Source organism: Ranitomeya variabilis, chromosome 2 (genome assembly GCF_051348905.1).
Source record: "Ranitomeya variabilis isolate aRanVar5 chromosome 2, aRanVar5.hap1, whole genome shotgun sequence".
In the NCBI taxonomy this organism is placed as follows: Eukaryota; Metazoa; Chordata; class Amphibia; order Anura; family Dendrobatidae; genus Ranitomeya; species Ranitomeya variabilis.
The window spans coordinates 543,213,736-543,232,060 of record NC_135233.1 but is presented as its reverse complement, the minus strand read 5'-3'; the positions used below and the strand labels follow the sequence as shown (position 1 = coordinate 543,232,060).

At 58.8% G+C, this 18,325-nt stretch overlaps 1 protein-coding gene across 6 annotated transcripts in view; it reads right to left on the bottom strand.

Moving 5' to 3' along the window:
• The window catches only part of SLC7A6 (solute carrier family 7 member 6), a 183,204-nt gene that overhangs the window by 78,904 nt on the left and 85,975 nt on the right, over window positions 1-18,325 (bottom strand). Inside the window, exon 1 of one of the 6 annotated variants that reach the window (XM_077288156.1) lies at window positions 5,512-6,002. The exons of the other annotated variants lie outside the window; for them this stretch is intronic. The gene's annotated coding sequence lies outside the window, so the exon portion shown is untranslated. Of the gene's footprint in view, window positions 1-5,511; window positions 6,003-18,325 lie in introns of those variants that run through there. 6 annotated transcript variants of the gene reach the window in all.

Here is an 18,325-nt window from a genome sequence, read left to right as displayed (position 1 = left end):
CCACCAAATGGGACCCAGAGTGGCGCTGCCCGCCAAATCGGACCCAGAGTGGCGCCGCCCGCCAAATCGGACCCAGAGTGGCGCCGCCCACCAAATCGGACCCAGAGTGACCCGGGCCACCAAATCGGACCCAGAGTGACCCGGGCCACCAAATCGGACCCAGAGTGACCCGGGCCACCAAATCGGACCCAGAGTGACCCGGGCCACCAAATCGGACCCAGAGTGACCCGGGCCACCAAATCGGACCCAGAGTGACCTGGGCCACCAAATCGGACCCAGAGTGACCCGGCCCACCAAATCGGACCCAGAGTGACCCGGCCCACCTAATCGGACCCAGAGTGACCTGGGCCACCAAATCGGACCCAGAGTGACCCGGGCCACCAAATCGGACCCAGAGTGACCCGGCCCACCAAATCGGACCCAGAGTGACCCGGCCCACCAAATGGGACCCAGAGTGACCCGGCCCACCAAATGGGACCCAGAGTGACCCGGCCCACCAAATGGGACCCAGAGTGACCCGGCCCACCAAATGGGACCCAGAGTGACCCGGCCCACCAAATGGGACCCAGAGTGGCGCCGCCCGCCAAATCGGACCCAGAGTGGCGCCGCCCGCCAAATCGGACCCAGAGTGGCGCCGCCCGCCAAATCGGACCCAGAGTGGCGCCGCCCGCCAAATCGGACCCAGAGTGGCGCCGCCCGCCAAATCGGACCCAGAGTGACCCACGCCACCAAATCGGACCCAGAGTGACCCGGGCCACCAAATCGGACCCAGAGTGACCCAGAGTGACCCGGGCCACCAAATCGGACCCAGAGTGACCCGGCCCACCAAATCGGACCCAGAGTGACCCGGGCCACCAAATCGGACCCAGAGTGACCCGGGCCACCAAATCGGACCCAGAGTGACCCGGGCCACCAAATCGGACCCAGAGTGACCCGGCCCACCAAATCGGACCCAGAGTGACCCGGCCCACCAAATCGGACCCAGAGTGACCCGGCCCACCAAATCGGACCCAGAGTGACCCGGCCCACCAAATCGGACCCAGAGTGACCCGGCCCACCAAATGGGACCCAGAGTGACCCGGCCCACCAAATCGGACCCAGAGTGACCCGGCCCACCAAATGGGACCCAGAGTGACCCGGCCCACCAAATGGGACCCAGAGTGGCGCTGCCCGCCAAATCGGACCCAGAGTGGCGCCGCCCGCCAAATCGGACCCAGAGAGGCGCCGCCCACAAAATCGGACCCAGAGTGACCCGGGCCACCAAATCGGACCCAGAGTGACCCGGGCCACCAAATCGGACCCAGAGTGACCCGGGCCACCAAATCGGACCCAGAGTGACCCGGGCCACCAAATCGGACCCAGAGTGACCCGGGCCACCAAATCGGACCCAGAGTGACCTGGGCCACCAAATCGGACCCAGAGTGACCCGGCCCACCAAATCGGACCCAGAGTGACCCGGCCCACCTAATCGGACCCAGAGTGACCTGGGCCACCAAATCGGACCCAGAGTGACCCGGGCCACCAAATCGGACCCAGAGTGACCCGGCCCACCAAATCGGACCCAGAGTGGCCTCAACCCTGAGGGGCTACAACTACCAATCCAGCGACTGAGGGGCACCCAAGTGTGAAAGTCTTGCAGGGGCAGCCCGGGCACCATTCCAAAGCACTATCTGTAGTTCCTTCAGGAACTCTTTTATTTATAAAAAATACAAAACACAAACAAAAACAGAAATACACAACATATCTTACAAAAATAAAACCAGCATTTAAGAAGTCTTTTTTCCCACGCCTCTTAGAGTCTCTTAACTTTGCAGCTTTAGGAAACCCCCAGCAGGAAAATCATCACATCCATTTTTCCTAACCAATAGACAAATATAAAGTAAAGAAAAACTCATTCGCACATACACTCACACATACACTCACACTCCCCACTATTTAATTACATATATACATATAAAACTAGAAAAGAAAATCTGGCCCATGCTGTCCAAAAAATAAAAGAAAAGGCCAACCTAGCTATACAAACTTAACACTCTATAACAGTCTATAACACTCTAAACACAGTAATTACCACAACTTTTTTTTTTTTTTTTTTTTTTTTTTTTTTATTTATATATTTTATTTTTTCCCTCCACCCACACTGCCACCACGGGTCCATGCAAGTTCATGCCCTCTGAAAAATACACCACACTTTTTCCCTCCGGGTCCATGAAAGTTTCCATGCCCTTATATTGTTTCCAGGGTCCATATGCCCTTATGCAACCCCCCAACAAACACCCCCCACCCAACCTAAACTACACCCCCCCAACATACTAACTATACATACCACAAGATAAAATACAGACATACAAAAATTTTATTTACAGATCATAACTTTACTAACACAACATCAAAATACCACAATACCAAAACAACAGCTTTTAACCTGTAAGGCCCAAGTTCGGCACCTTCAAGCCCGATATCCATTAATTCTACCAGAAACAAAACAAAAAGGCTAAGCGTGCCAGACATCAGCCCACCACCAGGGAATAGGAGTCTGAAGAGGCCCTGACCCTAACACCAACACAAACACCCTGTCCCTACTCAACTAAAACTGTCCCTCAAAAAGCTGACCTTATCTGTCCCTACATGCCCCTACCTATCCCTACTCTACCTAACTTAACAATACTATCTACCTATCCCTAGACTGTCCCTCCCTGTCCCTATCTATCCCTATATAACTGTCCCTCAACACCCCACACCACCTTATCTTTCCCTCTCCCAGTCACACAACCAATCTGTCCCTAGAGTAAGAAGAGAAACCCCTCCAAAAGTGAAAAGGCCCTCTTCCCACCCAGCCTCCCAAACACCTAGGAAGCCCCTAATCACTCAACCAAGCTTTCCCTCGGGTACGTATTAAAAGGAGAGACCCCTCCAAAGCCAAGAGGCCCTCCTCGCACCCAGCCTCCCAAACTCCAAAGAGCGCACCTTACCCAGGTCACCCAAGATGTTACTAACCACCTCATCCCGGGGGAGGGTTTTATGCTGTATTGAAACTAGGCACCGTGCATTCCAGGTGTAGAACCTAACAACTACACTAACTAGGAATAAAGTGCCCCGATCTCGGCCACCAAGGGATCTGAATGCCCCATAAGCCCACTCCGGATAAGAGAGGGAAGCCAGCCTAGGCCAGCCTATGGAAGCACCCACCCGGTTATAGACCCCTGCATTAAAGGGACACTGAAGGAGGAAGTGCTCCATGCTTTCCAGCATGTCACCACACTCTTCACGGGGACAACCCCGATCATCAGAGTTCCTGTACTTCAGATTGTCCCTCACATACAGCCTCCCGTGGAAGCAGCGCCAGGCCAAGTCCCAAAACTTCGAGGGGATCCGTGAAGAATTTATCAACCCGAGCCCCCCCTCCAGATCCCGGCCTGGGCAATCTCTGAGCACCAGGGGCTTCTGGAAATGGGTCAACAGGACCCTACTGTCAAGGGATTTCCTCGACATGGTCCTGATTTCCCACATTCCCAGACCCCACCGGCGGATCACCTTCAGAGCTGGGGTAGCATAAGCCGGGAGATGTCCATGTGGTGTTCGTAGGTCCTTCACCTGCCCTCCTGTCTCCCATTCCTGGAAGAAAGGCCGAAACCATCCCCTGCAGGAGAATACCCACGGAGGAGCCCTCTCTGTCCAGAGGTTGGCAATGTTGGTCTTAAGAAAGGTGTTCACTAAGAACACCACTGGGTTGACCATACCCAACCCACCTAGTCTCCTCGTGCGGTACGTGACCTCCCTCTTGATTAGGTTAAGCCTGTTCCCCCATAACAGTTGGAAGAACAGGCTATAGACCCGCGTCCAGAGAGATTCTGGCAAGATGCAGACGCTGCCCAAGTAAATTAACAAAGGAAGCAAATAACCCTTGGCCAAGCTGACCCTTTCCCTCAGGGTTAAAGACCAACCCTTCCACTGGTCCACCTTCTGGGCGGCAATCTTGAGCCTGCCTTCCCAATTTTGTTGGGGATAGTCCCCTGGGCCAAAATTGATGCCTAAGATCTTAGCGGAGGACTGGGGCCCTGGAAGGGTGTCCGGGAGATCAAAACTTGGATCTCCCCCTCCCAGCCAGAGACTCTCGCACTTTTCCCGGTTGATCATGGACCCGGATGCCTCCGAGTAGCGCACGACCTCAGACATGACCCAATCCGCCTCCTCTCTCGAGGATACAAAAAGGGAGACGTCGTCGGCATACGCTACCACCCTCAGAGTGGCCCCCGGCTCCGCCCGGTCCATCCCGACTCCCACCAACGGTCCACGATCTACCCTCCTTAAGAAGGGATCGATCGCGAACACGTATAAAAGTGGGCTCAGAGGACAGCCCTGACGGACCCCGGAGCTCACCTCAAAAGAGTGACCAACCCAACCGTTCACGAGCGGGAAAGTCTCAGCCCCCTCATACAAGGTCTTTAACCAATTTACAAACCTCCCCGGCAGACCATACCTCAGAAGGACAGACCAGAGGTACTCATGATCCACCCGGTCAAAAGCTTTTGCCTGGTCTAAGGACAGCAAGTACCCCTTCCAGCGACCTGCAATGCCCTGCTCCACTGCCTCTCGGACACCGAGCACAGCACTAAAAGTACTGCGGCCTGGAACAGAACAGTGCTGAGCCCCCGAAAGGAGCCGGGGTGCAAACTTCACCAGCCGATTAAACAACACCTTTGCCAGAATCTTTCGGTCCGTATCGAGGAGCGCTATGGGACGCCAATTCTCGATACGGGACGGGTCCTTACCCTTTGACAAGATAATCAGGGCTGACTTCCTCATTGAACTGGGAAGAGCACCCGAGGAGAGGCACTCATTAAACACCTCAGTCAAGAGGGGGACCAAGGAGTCCCTAAAAGTCTTGTAAAACTCGGATGTTAAGCCATCCGGACCTGGCGATTTTTTGGGCCGGAGCCCATCAATGGCCAGTCTCACTTCCTCTTCCCTGATTACTTCGGCCAAAACATGAAGAGAGGGGTCATCTCCTGGCTCAGGAACAGTTTCAGCCAGGAAAGCCGACATCCCATCTCGATCCAGATCCCTCTTCCTCAAGAGGTGTGAGTAAAAGGACCTGACCACCTCCAGGATCCCTTATTTGGATCTGTTCAGGGAACCCGTACTGTCGATCAGTCCTGTCACCACCTTACAATTCACTGACATCTTACAGTTTCTGTAAGGGTCGGGCGAGCGGTACTTCCCGAAGTCCCTCTCAAAAACTAAAGATGCGTGCCTATCATACTGACACCCCTTGAGCAAAGATTTCACTCTGGAGATTTCCTCTCGGTCACCTCCAGTCGAGACGAGCTGCTCGAGTTTCCTCCTCAGGTCCGGATACAAGCGATGCCTGTTCAGGCTTCTGAGGCTCGAGAGCTGACGGAAGAACCCCGCCACCCTTTTCTTGAAGATCTCCCACCACTCAGACTTAGTACTACAGAGATCCAAAAGCGGTACCTGGCTCTGAAGAAAAGCCTCAAAGGATTGTCTCACCTCCGCCTCTTCCAGAAGGGATGAATTCAGCTTCCACAGCCCTCTTCCCATCCGGGGGGTCTCTGTAACATTCAGAGAAAAGAAAATTAAACAGTGATCGGAGAACTCCACCTCAACGGCGGACACTGCGGAAAAGATGGCGTCCTCCTTCAAAAAAAACCTGTCTATCCTAGACCTACTGCTACCCCTATGAAAGGTGAAACCCCCGTGACCTGGGGTGTGCCGAATGTGGACATCCACCAGGCGAGCTTCACTAGCTAAACTATTTAGGGCTATGCTATCATAAGCCAGGCGGCCTCCGGGACCTCCCCTATCACGGGATCTCGTAATGGTGTTGAAATCCCCACCGAAGACCACCTGCCGGCTCGTAAAAAGAAAGGGCTTGATCTTCATGAAGAGACATTTACGGTCCCACTTAGACTGTGGGCCGTAGATGTTTATGAGCCGAAGCTCCTGTCCCCTCATGAAGACGTCTAAGACCAGGCACCTCCCCATTTCTATCTCAATAACCCTTCGGCATTCCACCTCAGCGGTCTTAAAAAGGACCGCCACCCCGCTATACGGCTCGGCCGCAAGAGACCAGTATGAGGGCCCACACCTCCACTCCTTTTTTGCCTTGTGGATGACCCCCATGTCCGTTAGTCTGGTCTCCTGCAAAAACAAAATTTCAGCCTCAAATCGGGTGAAAAAAATCGAAGGCCGCAAATCTAGCCGCATCAGACTTTATGCTGGCGACATTAATCGACGCCAGAGTCAACGGGGTGAGTTCCGCCATCATGGGTGATCAAGTTAGACGGCCTTCTTCTTCCCCACCCCGTCATCCTCACTTTTCCCCTCCGGGGAAGGGTCTGGCTCCGACATGTTCTTTCTCTTTAAGGATGATGAGGTATCCATTTTGGAGGTGTCCTCGCCTCTGGGTTCCGGGTCAGTCCGCCCCCCAGAGGAAACAACGCCCCCTGGAGGACAGACTGCGCCGCCCCCCGAAAGCCCCCCAGGTGCCGCCCCCGGCCCCTCACCCTCGACCTCCGACTCAGCAGAGTCCTCGAGGGCTTGGAACCGGTTGGAGAGGGCAATCAGAGGGGAGCCGGTGAGCCCTTCCGTTGGCACATCTACGGTCAGGGGAGGGGGCGAAGGGCCAGAAGGCTTAGCAACCTTCTTTTTCTTCTTCCCCCTTTTTTTGGTACGATGTTTTTCACCCTGTTTTACTGTCGGCTGATCCGTGACCTCCTCATCCACACTTTCATACTGGGAGGAGTTGTCGGAGTCAGCCCTGTTGTCCTCCCTCTCCATCCTCCTGATCTCCTCGCACACCTCCGCCTCCCCCGGGGCCTCAGCGACAACAGCCGATGCCCTAGAGGGGGGAGCAGACATTACCCCATTTGCCTGAGGCTCTCCCTGCCCCCCATCCTCATGGCGCACCACCTGCCTCCTCTGGTAGGCAGGACCTCGAGCTTGACCTCGGGCTTTGTCTCTCCTCACTGGCCCCTCAGCCCCTCCCCCGCTACCACCGCCTACCACGGCAGAGGTTGAACCGCCAGAGGTTTCCCCCTCACGGCCTCCCCCCACCCGGCCAGCAGCAGCATTGGAGAAAGAGCGAGGGCAGCGGCTGTACGGGTGACCCAGATCACCACACAGGTTACACCGAATATCCTTACAGGATGCAGCGAGATGGCCTACCCCGCCACACAAGGCACATTTCTGCACCTTGCAGCTTGCGCTGAAGTGGCGGGGATCACCGCACCTGTGACAGACCTTCGGCTGCCCCTGGTAGAAGATCAGGATCCGGTCCCTTCCTATGAACGCCGAGGAAGGGATGTGGGTGACAGTACCCCCTGAGACCTTCAACTTCATCATGAAGGTCCAGCCCCCTGACCAAATGCCAAATTCGTCCAGATTTTTTTTAGGGACGTCCGTGACTTCCCCATAGCGGGAAAGCCACGTCAGGATGTCAACACCAGAGAGTGACTCGTTACATGTTACAACGGTCACCCTCTTCACGCCATTTTGGCGAGACACCGCTTGTACAGCGAAGTCTCGCCAGCCGGGCTCCCCCTTCACCAGCTCGTAATTTGACCAGAAGAGCTCAAGCCCCTCTGGCCGCACGAAACTGATGTCAAAGAAGAGGGTGGCCGCAGGATGAATCAGGGCAAAGATGTCAACTACCCCAAAGCCCATCTTCAGGAGGAGCTCCACCACCCTGCTCCTGGGTGGGCAAGCTTCACTGCCCCTCCAGCGAAGACGGACTACATTCCTCCTCGCCACCCCCTGCCCGGCTGTCGGGAGGGACCATACGGTTTCCCCCTCACTTCTATCTTGGAAGGCGGCCAGGCCATGTCTCTCCAGCCAGAAAGACAGGTCCACCTCTCTTCCCTCTACCAGGATCGACCGCTCTCCGTTTTTTAGGGCTTCCAGAAAACGGCGCTGCAAAACGCCGTCCCCGGAACCCAGAGGCGAGGAGACCCCCCGAGCCCCCCGTGAACCCCCTGGAGCCCCAGCCACCACCGCCGAAAAAGAAGGGGGGGGAGGGGCAGCTGGGGGGGCAGATGGACCAGCCTCCCCCTCACCCACCACCGCGCTACCAACGCCACTGACACCCACACCATTCACACGTGCAACATTTGTACCGCCATTCACTCCCTCTGCCACATCCCCAGCACACTGCACACCATCCATACCATCATTTGTATCCTCATTCGCCCCGGCCACATAAACACGGGTTTTATTGATGTTCTTGGTTTTGGTTTTTTGTTTAACTTTTCCCCCTGCTGGGGGCCCCTGCTGCACAGCAGCACTGTTGTCCTTGCCCAGGAGCGCCGCTGCCCCTTTAAGAGCCACAGAGCAGAGCCCAGTCAGTATGCTCTGCCCCGGCTCAGGAGCAGCAGCACTTCCAGAGCTCTGGGATGACACCTCCATTTTTTTTTTTTCCTTCTTATCACTTGGAGCAGGGCCGGACACTGCCACCGGACCCTGCTCCATACCGGGACCACAGGCAGCTGGATCTTCGGGCACCGGAGCCCCCGCACCACCAGATGACAGTAAGTGGGCAGGGAACCCCGGCACCCCCTTGCCGGCTTGTATCGCCGGTTTAGTATTGCCGCATACCTGTTCACCCTGAGTGGGCGGAGCCACTCGCGGCCGACCCGCCGAGGCCACGCCCCCTCCACTGGACACAGCACCAGTGGGCGGGGCCGCAGCCGCACAGGCCACGCCCCCTCCACCGGCCGCGATCACAGCGGGGGGTCCCGCGATCACAGCGGGGGTCCCGCGATCACAGCCGGGGGTCCCGCGACCACCGAGGCTGCGCCCCCCCCCGCCGGCCGCAACCACAGCAGCGGGTGGGACAGCAGCCGAGGAGGGCACCCCCCCCCCCGCATGCCACAACCACAGCGGGCCGGGCAACACTCGGGGAGGCCACGCCCCCCTCACGGGCCCCAGACACATGCATGGAGGGGACAACTGGGGTCGCAGCTGGGGAAGCCACGCCCCCCGACGCCACCCGCACTGGAGACCCCGGGGTACGCCCAGGGCCCCCCACGGTACTGACGCCAAGAGGCATAGCCCCCGCACCAGCCGCCACCACCGCTGAACCCCTCAGCACAGGCCACTCCCCCTCGGCGTCCAGTGGCGGCGGGGCCCCCGGCACGGACCCATCACTGGCTCCGCGCACGGGGGTCCCCGACCTGGCCACGGACACCGGCAGGGGAGCGACCAGCACCCTGCACTGTGTCTTAGACTTAGTCGCGCCCTTTCCTGGTCCCCGGGTCCCCGAAAAAGATCCAGCCTTATGAGCGGATCCGCATGTGGGGGACCCGGACACCCCAGCTCTCGCCGCCGGAGATGCGGCCCCGGCTGACTGCACACCAGGTGCCAGGCCAGCCCCCCCTGCCACAGGGGACTTGGCCCGAGCACCTCCACCACAAACATTACCACCGGCTCAGCCGGCACCGCACTCCATATCACTGCCCGAATCAGAACTACCACCACCAGGCATGGTATTCCGATCCGGGCAGACTTTCCTCTCCCCGCTCCCTCGCTGCGGACCCACAACAGGGCCCGAGCCGGGGTGGGTAGCGGATTCCGCACAACGGGACAGGGGAGCCCCGGGAAGGGGGACGTAGACGTATTTGTCTACCACTGACTCCTTCGCCTTATTACGTTTTTTCCCCCTCCCGGTTGCCTCATCCTCGCAGACCTCATCCCCAAACAACAGCTCGCCAAACCGTGCTGGGGACTCGATCTGCCGCACTTGCTGCAGGATGAGGCAGCCCCCCTGACTGCTGGTACCACCACCATCCTCCCCCTCGCTCCCGCTTTCCTCCGAGTTACTGGAGTCCGACGGGAGGGCCACTTGCTCAGGGGCTATCCCGCTATACGATACCTGGGTGCTGTTACTCCCCAGGCCTTCAGGTGGATATGGCGCAGATGGACCGCCATCTTCCTCCTCCTCCTCTTTCTCCACCTGGTAGCCCTCAGGAGACCCACCGGTCATGGCCCTAAACCGGTCTTCGTTGTGCAATTTCTCCTCGAAGGGGCCGCTTCCCGCCAGGATCTCCGCTCTACGCTGTTCCAGGGAGTTTATCGACCCCTTCAGCCTCTCCACCGTGGCGGAGACCTCAGCTCTTCTTGAGGCAGGGAGCCGGCACTTTGCAGTTGCCCTGGCTCCCTTCAACTCCTCCCGGAGTAGCCTCAGCTTCTTGGCGGCCTCCCCGAATTCGTAGAGGTGTGCGTGTATCCGGGAGCTGTAGTTGGTGATCGGCTCTCCCGCCACCTTAGAGCCCCATATCAGGGGGCCCACCGCCACACCTCTACTGGCCGCCTCTCCTCCTCCAGGAGGAGGAACCGCCACAGCCTCGGCCTTAGGGGTCCCTGTCTTCTGGGGCCTGCGGCCCCCCGAACTCTTGCCATTTTTTCCCATGGCTTTCTGCTCCTGGGACTGGCTGGATAACACACGGGGCCTCCCGATGATTTGCAAGGCCTCCCACCCCCAGCCGGCTTGCACCGGGGGGTGGGAGCCAGGGGCTCAGCCCCGAAGCTCAGTCCCAGGAACAGTCCTTGCTTCCTGGGAAGGGGCAGGCAAAGAGTCCCAGATGAAAAAATCTCCCTTCCCAGGAGCTCCTTCCTCACAGCAGCCAACACCCAGACCCAGAGTGACTCCGCCTACCCGAACCGCTAAACTCACAGACTCCAGTGAGGTGTCATTTCGAAGCCAGCGTTCCTGAGAGGTGTGCTAAGTATTTTTCGTGTCGATCGGATTTGTAGTTTTGGCGCAATTTGCGTTTGAAAAAAGTGTCTCAATGCATTTCAATAGGGAAATTTTCCAATACGTTTATAATGGGCCTGATATCTGAGGCAATTTCTAAAAATAACTGCCACCTGGCTGATTACCTCATTGATATGCGCAGTGAGACCCAGTTACTATGCCAACGCCTATAAACTCTACCAGCCCACCAGGTCACAAGTTTTGTCAGATATCAGCTCTTAAAGTGACAGTACAGCACAATTATAAAGCACTATCTGTAGTCTTATCATTATTGCCCCGCTCACCAAATCGGACCCAGCCCACCAAATCGGACCAGAGTGCCCCCGCTTGCCAAATCGGACCCAGAGTGCCCCCGCCCGCCAAATCGGACCCAGAGTGGCGCCGCCCGCCAAATCGGACCCAGAGTGGCGCCGCCCGCCAAATCGGACCCAGAGTGGCGCCGCCCGCCAAATCGGACCCAGAGTGGCGCCGCCCGCCAAATCGGACCCAGAGTGGCGCCGCCCGCCAAATCGGACCCAGAGTGGCGCCGCCCGCCAAATCGGACCCAGAGAGGCGCCGCCCGCCAAATCGGACCCAGAGAGGCGCCGCCCGCCAAATCGGACCCAGAGTGGCGCCGCCCGCCAAATCGAACCCAGAGTGGCGCCGCCCGCCAAATCGGACCCAGAGTGACCCGGGCCGCCAAATCGGACCCAGAGTGACCCGGGCCGCCAAATCGGACCCAGAGTGACCCGGGCCGCCAAATCGGACCCAGAGTGGCGCCGCCCGCCAAATCGGACCCACAGTGGCGCCGCCCGCCAAATCGGACCCAGAGTGGCGCCGCCCGCCAAATCGGACCCAGAGTGGCGCCGCCCGCCAAATCGGACCCAGAGTGGCGCCGCCCGCCAAATCGGACCCAGAGTGGCGCCGCCCGCCAAATCGGACCCAGAGTGGCGCCGCCCGCCAAATCGGACCCAGAGTGACCCGGCCCGCCAAATCGGACCCAGAGTGACCCGGCCCGCCAAATCGGACCCAGAGTGACCCGGCCCGCCAAATCGGACCCAGAGTGACCCGGCCCGCCAAATCGGACCCAGAGTGACCCGGCCCGCCAAATCGGACCCAGAGTGGCGCCGCCCGCCAAGTCGGACCCAGAGTGGCGCCGCCCGCCAAATCGGACCCAGAGTGGCGCCGCCCGCCAAGTCGGACCCAGAGTGGCGCCGCCCGCCAAGTCGGACCCAGAGTGGCGCCGCCCGCCAAATCGGACCCAGAGTGGCGCCGCCCGTCAAATCGGACCCAGAGTGACCCGGGCCACCAAATCGGACCCAGAGTGACCCGGGCCACCAAATCGGACCCAGAGTGACCCGGGCCACCAAATCGGACCCAGAGTGACCCGGGCCACCAAATCGGACCCAGAGTGACCCGGGCCACCAAATCGGACCCAGAGTGACCCGGGCCACCAAATCGGACCCAGAGTGACCCGGGCCACCAAATCGGACCCAGAGTGACCCGGGCCACCAAATCGGACCCAGAGTGACCCGGGCCACCAAATCGGACCCAGAGTGACCCGGGCCACCAAATCAGACCCAGAGTGACCCGGGCCACCAAATCGGGCCCAGAGTGACCCGGGCCACCAAATCGGGCCCAGAGTGACCCGGGTTGACCAAATCGGACCCAGAGTGACCCGGGCCACCAAATCGGACCCAGAGTGACCCGGGCCACCAAATCGGACCCAGAGTGACCCGGGCCACTAAATCGGACCCAGAGTGACCCGGGCCACCAAATCGGGCCCAGAGTGACCCGGGCCACCAAATCGGGCCCAGAGTGACCCGGGTTGACCAAATCGGACCCAGAGTGGCGCCGCCCGCCAAATCGGACCCACAGTGGCGCCGCCCGCCAAATCGGACCCACAGTGGCGCCGCCCGCCAAATCGGACCCAGAGTGGCGCCGCCCGCCAAATCGGACCCAGAGTGGCGCCGCCCGCCAAATCGGACCCAGAGTGGCGCCGCCCGCCAAATCGGACCCAGAGTGGCGCCGCCCGCCAAATCGGACCCAGAGTGACCCGGCCCGCCAAATCGGACCCAGAGTGACCCGGCCCGCCAAATCGGACCCAGAGTGACCCGGCCCGCCAAATCGGACCCAGAGTGACCCGGCCCGCCAAATCGGACCCAGAGTGACCCGGCCCGCCAAATCGGACCCAGAGTGACCCGGCCCGCCAAATCGGACCCAGAGTGGCGCCGCCCGCCAAGTCGGACCCAGAGTGGCGCCGCCCGCCAAATCGGACCCAGAGTGGCGCCGCCCGCCAAGTCGGACCCAGAGTGGCGCCGCCCGCCAAGTCGGACCCAGAGTGGCGCCGCCCGCCAAGTCGGACCCAGAGTGGCGCCGCCCGTCAAATCGGACCCAGAGTGACCCGGGCCACCAAATCGGACCCAGAGTGACCCGGCCCACCAAATCGGACCCAGAGTGACCCGGCCCACCAAATCGGACCCAGAGTGACCCGGCCCACCAAGCCTCAACCCTGAGGGGCTACAACTACCAAACCAGCGCCTGAGGGGCACCCAAGTGTGAAAGTCTTGCAGGGGCAGCCCGGGCACCATTCCAAAGCACTATCTGTAGTTCCTTCAGGAAATACCCATCTAGTTCTTCTTATTATTATTCAGTCCGCACGTAATACGGCCCGAACCGCTTCACTCACAGACTCCAGTGAGGTGTCATTTCGAAGCCAGCGTCCCCAAGAGGTGTGCTAAGTATTTTTCGTGTCGATCGGATTTGTAGTTTTGGCGCAATTTGCGTTTGAAAATGTTTTTTCCCCTCATTGTAATGCATTTCAATAGGGAAATTTTACCATAGGTTATAATGGCCGGGTTTCTGAGGCAATTTGAAATGTACCTGCCACTTGCCACCTGGCTGATTAGCTCATTGATATGTGCAGTCAGGCCCAGTTACTATGCCAACGCCTGCGAACTGTACATGACCCCAGCACAGTTTTGCCAGATAATATCAGCTCTTAAAGTGATAGTGCTTTGAAATTGTGCTGTGCTATCTGTAGTCTTATTATAATTATTGCCCCGCTCACCAAAACGGACCCAGAGTGGCGCCGCCCGCAAAATCGGACCCAGAGTGGCGCCGCCCGCAAAATCGGACCCAGAGTGGCGCCGCCCGCCAAATCGGACCCGGAGTGGCGCCGCCCGCCAAATCGGACCCGGAGTGGCGCCGCCCGCCAAATCGGACCCGGAGTGGCGCCGCCCGCCAAATCGGACCCGGAGTGGCGCCGCCCGCCAAATCGGACCCGGAGTGGCGCCGCCCGCCAAATCGGACCCGGAGTGGCGCCGCCCGCCAAATCGGACCCGGAGTGGCGCCGCCCACCAAATCGGACCCGGAGTGGCGCCGCCCGCCAAATCGGACCCGGAGTGGCGCCGCCCGCCAAATCGGACCCGGAGTGGCGCCGCCCGCCAAATCGGACCCAGAGTGGCGCCGCCCGCCAAATCGGACCCAGAGTGGTGCCGCCCGCCAAATCGGACCCAGAGTGGCTACAACTACCAAAACAGCGCCTGAGGGGCACCCAAGTGTGAAAGTCTTGCTGGGGCAACCCGGGCACCATTCCAAAGCACTATCTGTAGTTCCTTCAGGAAATACCCATCTAGTTATTATTCAGTCCGCACGTAATGCGGCCCGAACCGCTTCACTCACAGACTCCAGTGAGGTGTCATTTCGAAGCCAGCATCCCCAAGAGGTGTGCTAAGTATTTTTCGTGTCGATCGGATTTTTAGTTTTGGCGCAATTTGCGTTTGAAAATGTTTTTTCCCCTCATTGTAATGCATTTCAATAGGGAAATTTTCCCATAGGTTATAATGGCCGGGTTTCTGAGGCAATTTGAAATGTACCTGCCACCTGCCACCTGGCTGATTAGCTCATTGATATGAGCAGTCAGGCACAAGTTACTATGCCAACGCCTGCGAACTGTACATGACCTCACCAGCACAGTTTTGCCAGATAATATCAGCTCTTAAAGTGATAGCACAGCACAATTTCAAAGCACTATCTGTAGTCTTATTATAATTATTGCCCCGCTCACCAAATCGGACCCAGAGTGGCGCCGCCCGCCAAATGGGACCCAGAGTGGCGCCGCCCGCCAAATGGGACCCAGAGTGGCGCCGCCCGCCAAATGGGACCCAGAGTGGCGCCGCCCGCCAAATCGGACCCAGAGTGGCGCCGCCCGCCAAATGGGACCCAGAGTGGCGCCGCCCGCCAAATCGGACCCAGAGTGGCGCCGCCCGCCAAATCGGACCCGGAGTGGCGCCGCCCGCCAGAGTGGCGCCGCCCGCCAGAGTGGCGCCGCCCGCCAAATCGGACCCGGAGTGGCGCCGCCCGCCAAATCGGACCCGGAGTGGCACCGCCCGCCAAATCGGACCCGGAGTGGCGCCGCCCGCCAGAGTGGCGCCGCCCGCCAAATCGGACCCGGAGTGGCGCCGCCCGCCAAATTGGACCCGGAGTGGTGCCGCCCGCCAAATCGGACCCGGAGTGGCGCCGCTCGCCAAATCGGACCCGGAGCGGCGCCGCCCGCCAAATCGGACCCAGAGTGGCGCCGCCCGCCAAATCGGACCCAGAGTGGCGCCGCCCGCCAAATCGGACCCAGAGTGGCGCCGCCCGCCAAATCGGACCCAGAGTGGCGCAGCCCCCCCATATCGGACCCAGAGTGACCTCAACCCTGAGGGGCTACAACTACCAAACCAGCGCCTGAGGGGCACCCAAGTGTGAAAGTCTTGCAGGGGCAGCCCGGGCACCATTCCAAAGCACTATCTGTAGTTCCTTCAGGAAATACCCATCTAGTTATAGTGCTTTGGAACAAAGCACTATACTGTTATTCCATCGTGGTAAACTTCTTCTTCTTATTATTATTATTATTATGCTTTTTTTCGCAGTTAATGCGGCCCGAACCGCTGAACGCACAGACTCCAGTGAGGTGTCATTTCGAAGCCAGCGTCCACGAGAGGTGTGCTAAGTATTTTTCATGTCGATCGGATTTGTAGTTTTGGTGCAATTTGCATTTGAAAATTGTTTCCCCCTCATTGGAAAGCATTGTTTCAATGCATTTCAATAGGGAAATTTTCCTATACGTTTAAAATGGGCTGGTTTCTGAGGCAATTTCTAAAAATAACTTAACTGCCAAATGCCACCTGGCTGATTAGCTCATTGATATGCGCAGTCAGACACAGTTACTATGCCAACGCCTATCAACTCCACCAGGTCACAGTTTTGTCAGATAATATCAGCTCTTAAAGTGACAGCACAGCACAATTTCAAAGCACTATCTGTAGTCTTATTATTATTACAGTATACAGCGCAGAGCCCCGCAGCATACAGCGCAGAGCCCCGCAGCATACAGCGCAGAGCCGCGCAGTATACAGCGCAGAGCCGCGCAGCATACAGCGCGGAGCCCCGCAGTATACAGCGCGGAGCCCCGCAGTATACAGCGCGGAGCCCCGCAGTATACAGCGTGGAGCCCCGCAGTATACAGCACGGAGCCCCGCATTATACAGCACGGAGCCGCGCATTATACAGCGCGGAGCCGCGCAGCATACAGCGCGGAGCCGCGCATTATACAGCGCAGAGCCGCGCATTATACAGCGCGGAGCCGCGCAGCATACAGCGCGGAGCCGCGCAGCATACAGCGCGGAGCCGCGCAGCATACAGCGCGGAGCCGCGCAGCATACAGCGCGGAGCCGCGCAGCATACAGCGCGGAGCCCCGCAGTATACAGCGCAGAGCCGCGCAGCATACAGCGCAGAGCCCCGCAGCATACAGCGCAGAGCCCCGCAGTATACAGCACAGAGCCGCGCAGCATACAGCGCAGAGCCCCGCAGCATACAGCGCAGAGCCGCGCAGCATACAGCGCAGAGCCCCGCAGCATACAGCTCAGAGCCCCGCAGCATACAGCTCAGAGCCCCACAGTATACAGCTCAGAGCCCAACAGTATACAGCGCAGAGCCGCGCAGTATAGAGCGCCCACCAAATCGGCCCCTGAGGGGCCCCACCCACCAAATCGGACCCAGAGTGGCTACAACTACCAAACCAGCGCCTGAGGGGCACCCAAGTGTGAAAGTCTTGCTGGGGCAACCCAGGCACCATTCCAAAGCACTATCTGTAGTTCCTTCACGAAATACCCATCTATTTCTCTCTGTTATCAGCCATTCCCCGTACTGCTGTCAGTCTATTTCTCTGTTATCAGCCATTCCCCTGTCCTGCTGTCAGCCTATTCTCTCTGTTATCAGCCATTCCCTTATCCTGCTGTCAGTCAGAGTGACCCTTCCCACCAAATCGGACCCAGAGTGACCCTTCCCACCAAATCGGACCCAGAGTGACCCGGCCCACCAAATCGGACCCAGAGTGACCCGGGCCACCAAATCGGACCCAGAGTGACCCGGGCCACCAAATCGGACCCAGAGTGACCCGGGCCACCAAATCGGACCCAGAGTGACCCGGGCCACCAAATCGGACCCAGAGTGACCCGGGCCACCAAATCGGACCCAGAGTGACCCGGGCCACCAAATCGGACCCAGAGTGACCCGGGCCACCAAATCGGACCCAGAGTGACCCGGGCCACCAAATCGGACCCAGAGTGACCCGGGCCACCAAATCGGACCCAGAGTGACCCGGGCCACCAAATCGGACCCAGAGTGACCCGGGCCACCAAATCGGACCCAGAGTGACCCGGGCCACCAAATCGGACCCAGAGTGACCCGGGCCACCAAATCGGACCCTGAGTGACCCCATCCACCAAATCGGTCCCTGAGGTGCCCCGCCCACCAAATCGGTCCCTGAGGTGCCCCGCCCACCAAATCGGTCCCAGAGTGACCCCGCCCACCAAATCGGACCCAGAGTGACCCCGCCCACCAAATCGGACCCAGAGTGACCCCGCCCACCAAATCGGACCAAGAGTGACCCCGCCCACCAAATCGGACCCAGAGTGACCCGGCCCACCAAATCAAACCCAGAGTGACCCCACCCACCAAATCGGTCCCTGAGGTGCCCCGCCCACCAAATTAGACCCAGAGTGGCTCCGCCCACCAAATTGGTCCAAGAGTGACCCCGCCCACCAAATCGGACCCAGAGTGACCCAGCCCACCAAATCGGACCCAGAGTGGCTCCACCCCCCAAATGAGACCCAGAGTGGCCCCGCCCACCAAATCCTCAACCCTGAGGGGCTACAACTACCAAACCAGCATCTGAGGGGCACCCAAGTGTGAAAGTCTTGCAGGGGCAGCCCGGGCACCATTCCAAAGCACTATCTGTAGTTCCTTCAGGAAATACCCATCTAGTTATTATAGTGCTTTGGAACAAAGCACTATACTGTTATTCCATCGTGGATAACTTCTTATTATAGTGCTTTGGAACAAAGCACTATACTGTTATTCCACCGTGGTAAACTTCTTCTTATTCTTATTATTCAGTCCGCACGTAATGCGGCCCGAACCGCTAAACTCACAGACTCCAGTGAGGTGTCATTTCGAAGCCAGCGTCCCCAAGAGGTGTGCTAAGTATTTTTCGTGCCGATCGGATTTGTAGTTTTTGCGCAATTTGT